The sequence below is a fragment of the Lates calcarifer genome, unplaced genomic scaffold, assembly GCF_001640805.2.
Source record: "Lates calcarifer isolate ASB-BC8 unplaced genomic scaffold, TLL_Latcal_v3 _unitig_4999_quiver_1993, whole genome shotgun sequence".
Taxonomy (NCBI): domain Eukaryota; kingdom Metazoa; phylum Chordata; class Actinopteri; family Centropomidae; genus Lates; species Lates calcarifer.
In genome coordinates this window covers 1-10,483 of record NW_026117226.1, presented here as the reverse complement: position 1 = coordinate 10,483, position 10,483 = coordinate 1, and positions in this window count along the sequence as shown.

Here is a 10,483-nt window from a genome sequence, read left to right as displayed (position 1 = left end):
GAACTAAAGATGAGCTCCTCATCCTCTTGTTACCAGTGTACTCTTCATGTCTTTGTTTAATGCAGAGACTAAAGCCCCATTTGGACGGGATTAACTGTACGGGAGGAGGTGGAGAATTAAATCTTCACTGTGGTCTTCTGTAATGTAACCTCCATAACTCTGCTAAGAAGTCAGAAAAAAGACACTTGTGTTTGTGCAGAACTTGCTTTTGGAACTTGTTTTTAACTTTTCTTCAGTATCACAGTGATCCAGTGACAGCTGTCTGTACGCCCATGGGTTCACTGCAGACAGGAGATGATCGCAGCTAATTCTGCATACTTAGAATAAAAATATGTGAATAAATGTATATGCTGTGATTACTGCAGGTATGGGTGGGTGGGCCATGTATTGTTAAACTAGCCCACCTCCTCTAAAAAAGATCCAGTCCAAATGGAGTTGAAGTCGGGTTTAGACGGGATCTGTCACTTTATTTTTGTACATACATCTGTTTTTATTAAGTCCATAATACTCCCTGCTGTAAAACAGTGAAAATAAAGAATGTGATTCTGCGTGCCTCCTTAAATTTGCCATAAAATCACATTGATTAATTGAACATTGTGTATTTGAGTCTGCAAAAACATCTTATTGTGTGGAGGTGACTTTAGACTAAACAAACATGGCGGATGACAGCGGACCCCCCCCCCATTTTTAAACTTTACTCATCATGAATTCATCATGAAAACAACAACGTGTCAGATTGACTATCGATCCGTTCCAAATGACAGCCAATACAGCGCATGCTCGGATTTCCTCGAGTACCCTCCCACACACACAACAGGATTTCTGACCGTAAATACCCTAATAAACACGTGTAACATTTGTCAGAGCGGCCGGGGAGCGTAAAATCATTCTTAATCCACCTGAAACCACAGGAAACTCCTGCAGGATCACCGTTAGAGCCATCATAGCGCCACATTATTGTTCAAGGATTTTTACTAAAGATATTCGCTTTCAGGGTCAATAAAATGAATTAAACCCATATCCTACCTAACCTTACTGATAGCAATGTAAAGATGAAACACTAGGGGGCGCAAACGAAAAGCAGAGTTTGACTAAGTTGAACAAACACCTGTCAGCGCCGTGACACCAGAGTGTTGTATGGAGCGGGTTGAAGCAACAGAGAGGGAACAGGAATATTTCATCATAAAGATCGTTTCTCAGCACGTTTTCATTCAAATAAAACATTCTGACCATCACAACTGAATCTGATTTAATCATTCCAACCCTCACATAACTTTTGTTGTGATCTGGCGTTATATAAACTGAGATTGTGGTTAGGGTTAGGGTTAGGGGTGCGGGGGTGCGGGGTGGGGGTTGCACGGGAGGGGGAAGAGGGAAGAGGGGTGGGGGGTTCTTTTATTTTATTTTTTAACTTTCAGGCTGTGGAGACGCTCAAAGAAAAGTTGGCCCATAAACTCATAGCAATCATTTTTAATTGAAAACAGCTGCAGCTTTCTTCTGATTTCTCTGATGATGTCAAGTCAATATTTATTTATACAGCGTCAAATCATAACAGACGTCATGTCGAGGCGCTGTACACACAGAGCAGGTTTACACCGTGCTCTTTATATTATAATATTTATAAGGAGACCCAACAATTCAAACCATGAGCAAGCGTGGTGTGTTCATGAAACGGTCAAAGACTTTAAAGTGGGGATGAAGTCAGTCAGAGTATTACAAGAAACACAGAGCCTTCGGCAGCTCAACACAAACTAAGGTGGAGATCACCTGAAACCCCCCTCTGTTCTCTACTTGACTTGGTACAGTCCAGTCAGACACTTTGTCAGATTTGAGCGACAACCTCCGAGTGTCGTTTGAATCAAGAGAAATACGTGACAAAGTGTTAAATGCAACACAAATATAAAACAAACTGACTGTTCTGCAAACGTCTGTGGATTTATATGTTGTCCGCAGCAGTTCACACAATAAAACATCGATCTTATAGTGATTTATTCACGGGACATTTTGTTTGGGGGAATCACACACGTGTCAGAAACGGGATTCGATTCCCGTGAGACCTGCACAGAGTGAGGTCCAGCCGCCCCCCTCCTCTCCCCAGTGCACTGCCCCCCTCCCCCCACGCTCTCGTCTATATAAGGCGCGCCGGAAACAGCGACTTCCTCTTTGACACCCGGCGCGCGCAGACGGAGCCACCGAGAACTGCTGCACGTGGTACAAACATTTGGTAACTCTCGCTTAAAATATCCACGCATTTATCACATTTTCTGCGTTTTTACTGTTGTCGGTGCAGTTATTAAATGGTTATCTTTCAATTTAAGTGTAAACGTGAGTCTTTTGTTGGCTTACTTTGCAGATTTTGACTAATGCTAGAATCCTTGCAGATTTCAACTCCTGCTAGAATCATAGCCTAACCTAACTACATCTGTTTCTTCTCTGTGTTTTCCAGAAACGGGAGGTGAGGAGATACACTCGTGTCTGCCGCTGCTGTTTGTTTGGACCTTGTTATTTAACCTTTGTTGCATCCATTCACAAGTGTATCTCTGCACCTTTTGTTGCTGCTAGTTCTGCTGTAGCATTGTAATGCTAATGTTAATGCTAACGTTAAAGCTAATGCTAATGTTAAAGTTAAAGCTAATGTTAAAGCTAATGCTAAAGTTAAAGCTAATGTTAATGTTAAAGTTAAAGCTAATGTTAAAGCTAATGCTAATGTTAATGTTAAAGTTAAAGCTAATGCTAAAGTTAAAGTTAAAGCTAATGTTAAAGTTAAAGCTAATGTTAAAGTTAAAGCTAATGTAAATGTTTAAAGTTAAAGCTAATGCTAAAGTTAATAGTTAACAGTGTAAAACTGCACTAACAACAATAAAAATGCAGAAAATGTGATAAATGTGTGGATATTTTAAGTAAGAGTTACCAAATGTTTGTTCCATGTGCTCCAGTTCTTGCTGGCTAAAAAGTTTCAAAAGCACCTGTATGCACAAGCATGTCCTATAAAACCAATAAGTCAAAACCCAAGCTCTCCTCCTACCTGCCCCTCCCCTGCTCCTACCTACCTCCTACCTGCCCTCCCCCTGGCTCTCCTACCTGCCCCTCCCCCTCTCCTCCTACCTACTCTAGCTCCTCCTACCTGCCCTCCCCTGACTCCTCCTACCTACTCTAGCTCCTCCTACCTGCCCCACCCCCTCTGACTCCTCCTACCTAGCCCCCCCCTCTAGCTCCTCCTACCTAGCCCACCCCCCTCTAGCCTAGCCCCCACCTGATCTAGCCCTCCCCCCCAGCTACCTCCCCCCCCGAACTAAATTATCCTCTCCTGCTACCCCTAACCCAGACGCTGGCAGTGAAGGGGATTCGAACCGGCCTCTCCCAGACCAGTCGACCATCCGGCCGCTGACGAACCCACTGCACCACCGTGCATCTGATATGAACAGAGCTCCGGGCGTATTTGACATCTTCATTTTGGCTGTTGAAAGTGAAAAACTCTTTGTCTCAACCAAGACTTGAACCTGCAACCTCTTGGTTCTCAATCACAACCTCTTGCCTGCAGACAAATCCACTGCACCACTGAGGATCTGATGTGACTAATGCTCGTGGCGCATTTGGCTTCTTCATTTTGGCAGTTGAAAGTGAAAAAACTCTTTGTCTCAATCAAGAATTGAACTCACCAAACTCTTGATTCCCAGTCCATCTCCTTAACCACTGACCTACAGGGTGAGACACCTGAGCTTCTTTTTTCAAGCATTTCACTCTGTGATCTGCACACCAGCCTTCAAAAACTCACTGCCTCAACCAAGAATTGAACTCATGACTCTTGAGACCCAGTCCATCTCCTTAACCACTGACCTATGTGGTGAGACACCTGAACTCCTTTTTTCAAGCATTTCACTCTGTGATCTGCACACCAGCCTTCAAAAACTCACTGCCTCAACCAAGAATTGAACTCACGACTCTTGAACATGAGTCAGTGTTCTACCAGTTTGCGCCATCTTGTCAGACAGTGGAGGACTCTTTCTTTAAGCATTTCAGCCTTTCTTTTGCACACCAGTCTTCAAAAACTCTTTGACGCAAGCAAGAATTGAACTCACCAACTCTTGAGAACCAGTCCATCTCCTTAACCACTGACCTATGTGGTGAGACACCTGAGCTTCTTTTTTTCAAGCATTTCACTCTGTGATCTGCACACCAGCCTTCAAAAACTCACTGCTCAAGCAAGAATTGAACTCACGACTCTTGAACACGAGTCAGTGTTCTACCAGTCTGCGCCATCTTGTCAGACAGCTGAGACACATTTCTTTGAGCCTTTCAGTGTTTACTTTGAGTGCTGGGCATCAAAAACTCTGCAGCCTCTGACCCAAGACCTCAAAACCAGAGGAACCGATAACTCTGAACTTCAGTGTCGGTGTGAGCTATAAGGCGACGTGTTGATCAGAGGCTTTTGTCAGACTTTGATTCAAAAATCTCTGCTTGTACGACCCACAACTGAGTCAAATCCACATCCTCAGAACCTAAAGGTTCAGCTATCTCATCAGACCCTTCACACTTATTTCCTGGAGCCTTTGGGAGTTTACAGAGGGTCCTGGACTTCATCAAAATCCGCCACAACTCAAACCCAAGAACTTCAGAGGGGTCATTCCATATCAGATCAGAAAAGGTTGCTGCAGCACCATCTCTGATTTTGTTCAGACATTGACATGAACAGGTCCAGAAAACAAGGCCTGTACAACAGCCCACGTTTTCATGTTTTCAGCCTTTGATATTATTCTGTTTTTATAACCTGACAAACACCTTATCTGAGAAGTCATGTTTGGACATTAAGACCTAGTACTATTATCACTGTCTCAGGGAAAAGAGGGAGAGTCTGAACTCAGCTCTGAGAGGGTTTCAGAAGGAGCACTGACTTACAGGGCCTGTGTCCACCAGAGGGCGCTAATTCTACTCTTCACAACAAGGCTGCACAGTTGCACACAACAAAACCAATTAACAAATGATTCTATTTAAAACAATGAGGAAAACTTAAACTAACAGTGACGTGTAATCAGTAAAATCAGCAGTGTAGCTGAGGCCATGAGGGAAGAAGTGTTTGTGTGGTGTTGTTTGATCCAGAAACACAAACCAAAGCCAGTGGGTGTGTCTCAGGGAGAAGAGGGAGAGTCTGAACTCAGCTCTGAGAGGGTTTCAGAAGGAGCACTGACATACAGGGTCTGTGTCCACCAGAGGGTGCTGATGAGCTCAGGTGCTCATGACCATGCTCACCTCCAGTACCTGCAAAGAAAGCAGCCACACTGCAAGTGACAGGCACACAGGCAGAGAGACAACACAGCGATCTTACAAAAGTTTGGTGAAGCTAGGAATAAAACTTATCAGGATGTTAATGCCCAGACATGGCTTCTCAGATAAGGTGACTTTGAGAGGGTAAAAATAAAAAATATCAAGAGCTAAAAACATATCACAGCATTAGATTTGAACTAAAGTTTTCACCAAAACTGATAAGATGGAAGACAAACAAGACTCAACATGACTGAACCATTAAAGGTTTGTACTGCCTGACCATCTCTTTGTACCTGCACGATAATCAATCCTTAGTTTTTTCCAACTCAATTGCTTGGTGAGGTGGAGAAGGGAGAGGAGGGAGAGGAGGGAGAGGGGACTTGGGTTGTACCAAGTTGGGCAGTGCAGAGTTCAGGGGGCGGGGTTTGAAATCACAGAAACTCTTCAAGCCACTGAGTCAAGCTACTGCTGAGGGAGAAACACAAACCAAAGCCAGTGGGTGTGTCTCAGGGAGAAGAGGGAGAGTCTGAACTCAGCTCTGAGAGGGTTTCAGAAGGAGCACTGACATACAGGGTCTGTGTCCACCAGAGGGCGCTGATGAGCTCAGGTGCTGATGGCCCCTCTGCCATGCTCACCTGCAGTATCTGCAAAGCTTTTAAAGCCTTATTTCAGGGAATCAAACACCGTATAGACAAAGAACAAACTAAATCTGAGACAGTGCAGCAACCACTCTCTTGGATTGAAACATCTGTGGACGTCAGATGTTTGGATCTGAACCAACAGCCTGTTTAAAGGGCTGCTCCTCATCAAGCCCCTGGGTCACAAAGGTCAAGAGGTTCTCAGTCTGTATTTTGGAGCGTCATTTCTCAGACTCCAGTCTTACTGGTGGGGTTTAGGCTTCAAGCCAGATTCATGTACTGTATTTTGGTTCAAATCAGCAATTAAATTCTGTTTTATAAATCTGGACTAGTTGCCTCAACAAAAGAATTAGATCCACAGCCATTCTTTAATTACCAGCAGCTGATATTCAGTCATTTTGCAGATATAATAACCGTTAAAGGTTTGTACTGCCTGACCATCTCTTTGTACCTGCACAATATCAATCCTTAGTTTTTCCAACTGGATTGCTGGATGAGGTGGAGGAGGGAGAGGAGGAGAGGAGGGGAGAGGGACTTGGGTTGTACCAAGTTGGGCAGTGCAGAGTTCAGGGGCGGGGTTTGAAGTCACAGAAACTCTTCAAGCCACTGAGTCAAGCTACTGCTGAGGGAGAAACACAAACCAAAGCCAGTGGGTGTGTCTCAGGGAGAAGAGGGAGAGTCTGAACTCAGCTCTGAGAGGGTTTCAGAAGGACACTGACATACATGTGTCCACCAGAGGGTGCTGATGAGCTCAGGTGCTCATGACCATGCTCACCTCCAGTATCTGCAAAGAAAGCAGCCACACTGCAAGTGACAGGCACACAGGGCAGAGAGACAACACAGCGATCTTACAAAGTTTGGTGAAGCTAGGAATAAAACTTGTCAGGATGTTAATGCCCAGACATGGCTTCTCAGATAAGGTGACTTTGAGAGGGTAAAAATAAAAAAATATCAAGAGCTAAAAACATATCACAGCATTAGATTTGAACTAAAGTTTCACCAAAACTGATAAGATGAAAGACAAACATGTTCTCAACATGACTGAACCATTAAAGGTTTGTACTGCCTGACCATCTCTTTGTACCTGCACAATATCAATCCTTAGTTTTTCCAACTCAATTGCTGGAGGTGGAGGAGGGAGAGGAGGGAGAGGAGGGAGAGGGGACTTGGGTTGTACCAAGTTGGGCAGTGCAGAGTTCAGGGGCGGGGTTTGAAGTCACAGAAACTCTTCAAGCCACTGAGTCAAGCTACTGCTGAGGGAGAAACACAAACCAAAGCCAGTGGGTGTGTCTCAGGGAGAAGAGGGAGAGTCTGAACTCAGCTCTGAGAGGGTTTCAGAAGGAGCACTGACATACAGGGTCTGTGTCCACCAGAGGGCGCTGATGAGCTCAGGTGCTGATGGCCCTCTGCCATGCTCACCTGCAGTACCTGCAAAGCTTTTAAAAGCCTTATTTCAGGGAATCAAACACCGTATAGACAAAGAACAAACTAAATCTGAGACAGTGCAGCAACCACTCTCTTGGACTGAAACATCTGTGGACGTCAGATGTTTGGATCTGAACCAACAGCCTGTTTAAAGGGCTGCTCCTCATCAAGCCCCTGGGTCACAAAGGTCAAGAGGTTCTCAGTCTGTATTTTGGAGCATCATTTCTCAGACTCCAGTCTTACTGGTGGGGTTTAGGCTTCAAGCCAGATTCATGTACTGTATTTTGGTTCAAATCAGCAATGAAATTCTGTTTTATAAATCTGGACTAGTTGCCTCAACAAAAGAATTAGATCCACAGCCATTCTTTAATTACCAGCAGCTGATATTCAGTCATTTTGCAGATATAATAACCGTTAAAGGTTTGTACTGCCTGACCATCTCTTTGTACCTGCACAATATCAATCCTTAGTTTTTCCAACTGGATTGCTGGATGAGGTGGAGGAGGGAGAGGAGGGAGAGGGGGACTTGGGTTGTACCAAGTTGGGCAGTGCAGAGTTCAGGGGGCGGGGTTTGAAGTCACAGAAACTCTTCAAGCCACTGAGTCAAGCTACTGCTGAGGGAGAAACACAAACCAAAGCCAGTGGGTGTGTCTCAGGGAGAAGAGGGAGAGTCTGAACTCAGCTCTGAGAGGGTTTCAGAAGGAGCACTGACATACAGGGTCTGTGTCCACCAGAGGGCGCTGATGAGCTCAGGTGCTCATGACCATGCTCACCTCCAGTATCTGCAAAGAAAGCAGCCACACTGCAAGTGACAGGCACACAGGGCAGAGAGACAAACACAGCGATCTTACAAAGTTTGGTGAAGCTAGGAATAAAACTTGTCAGGATGTTAATGCCCAGACATGGCTTCTCAGATAAGGTGACTTTGAGGGTAAAAATAAAAAATATCAAGAGCTAAAAACATATCACAGCATTAGATTTGAACTAAAGTTTCACCAAAACTGATAAGATGGAAGACAAACATGTTCTCAACATGACTGAACCATTAAAGGTTTGTACTGCCTGACCATCTCTTTGTACCTGCACAATATCAATCCTTAGTTTTTCCAACTCAATTGCTTGGTGAGGTGGAGGGAGAGGGAGAGGAGGGAGAGGAGGGAGAGGGGACTTGGGTTGTACCAAGTTGGGCAGTGCAGAGTTCAGGGGGCGGGGTTTGAAATCACAGAAACTCTTCAAGCCACTGAGTCAAGCTACTGCTGAGGAGAAACACAAACCAAAGCCAGTGGGTGTGTCTCAGGGAGAAGAGGGAGAGTCTGAACTCAGCTCTGAGAGGGTTTCAGAAGGAGCACTGACATACAGGTCTGTGTCCACCAGGGGCGCTGATGAGCTCAGGTGCTGATGGCCCTCTGCCATGCTCACCTGCAGTACCTGCAAAGCTTTTAAAAGCCTTATTTCAGGGAATCAAACACCGTATAGACAAAGAACAAACTAAATCTGAGACAGTGCAGCAACCACTCTCTTGGATTGAAACATCTGTGGACGTCAGATGTTTGGATCTGAACCAACAGCCTGTTTAAAGGGCTGCTCCTCATCAAGCCCCTGGGTCACAAAGGTCAAGAGGTTCTCAGTCTGTATTTTGGAGCGTCATTTCTCAGACTCCAGTCTTACTGGTGGGGTTTAGGCTTCAAGCCAGATTCATGTACTGTATTTTGGTTCAAATCAGCAATTAAATTCTGTTTTATAAATCTGGACTAGTTGCCTCAACAAAAGAATTAGATCACAGCCATTCTTTAATTACCAGCAGCTGATATTCAGTCATTTTGCAGATATAATAACCGTTAAAGGTTTGTACTGCCTGACCATCTCTTTGTACCTGCACAATATCAATCCTTAGTTTTTCCAACTGGATTGCTGGATGAGGTGGAGGAGGGAGAGGAGGGAGAGGGGACTTGGGTTGTACCAAGTTGGGCAGTGCAGAGTTCAGGGGCGGGGTTTGAAATCACAGAAACTCTTCAAGCCACTGAGTCAAGCTACTGCTGAAGGAGAAACACAAACCAAAGCCAGTGGGTGTGTCTCAGGGAGAAGAGGGAGAGTCTGAACTCAGCTCTGAGAGGGTTTCAGAAGGAGCACTGACATACAGGGTCTGTGTCCACCAGAGGGCGCTGATGAGCTCAGGTGCTCATGACCATGCTCACCTCCAGTACCTGCAAAGAAAGCAGCCACACTGCAAGTGACAGGCACACAGGGCAGAGAGACAACACAGCGATCTTACAAAGTTTGGTGAAGCTAGGAATAAACTTGTCAGGATGTTAATGCCCAGACATGGCTTCTCAGATAAGGTGACTTTGAGAGGGTAAAAAATAAGAACAATTTAACAAATTGTACTTAAGAACAATTTTGAGGTACCTACCTGAGTATTTCCATTGAAACTTTTGATGCTTATAGTAAATTATGCAGAGAATGCTTTCATTGAAGTAGGTGTATTTTTATTTTTACTGTATTGCTATTTTGACTTCTTCCATCACTGGCTGAGAAAAAAGAAAAATACTAGTCTCCTTCACAGAACGTCAGCTTATTTTGTATAATCTTACATATGCTGTATATAGTATATGTTAGGTACTTTACCTGCTTGTGGACTTTTGTGAGCTGCTCCAAGTTATTCTCCAGGAATGAGATCTTCTGTTTTGGCGATGTTGCCAAGCCCTTCCTCACAGTCCATCTCTGCACTCTAACAACAATAGTCAGAGCACAGATTCAGTGTTAAACTGGCATTTTCAGAGAGATGATGCTTAACAGAACCAAGCAAGCAGAGGAAGGTGATGTACCTTCTTAACCCGTGTGGTGAGGTCCAGAACGAAGAGTTTGCGGAGGTTGTGAAGAGTCTGCAGCTCTTTGGCCTGAAAGAACAAGAAGAAAGTGATAATGATGGTTAGTAAGTGTGGAAGACAGGCTGAGGATTGAAGGATTAAACGACACCTCCTCTCCATCTGGAACAACAGGTGAGTGCCACTCTGGTTCTCCTGCAGCAGACACAGTGGTGAGTGTGAGATTTGACCATAAACCTCTGCCCTGTGTCGCAGCTCCATCATGGGCTTCATCAGTAGGAGAGGAGAGGGAGAAGGCTGTGCTTCCTGCTCAGGTTCAGTGAGAGCAGCAGA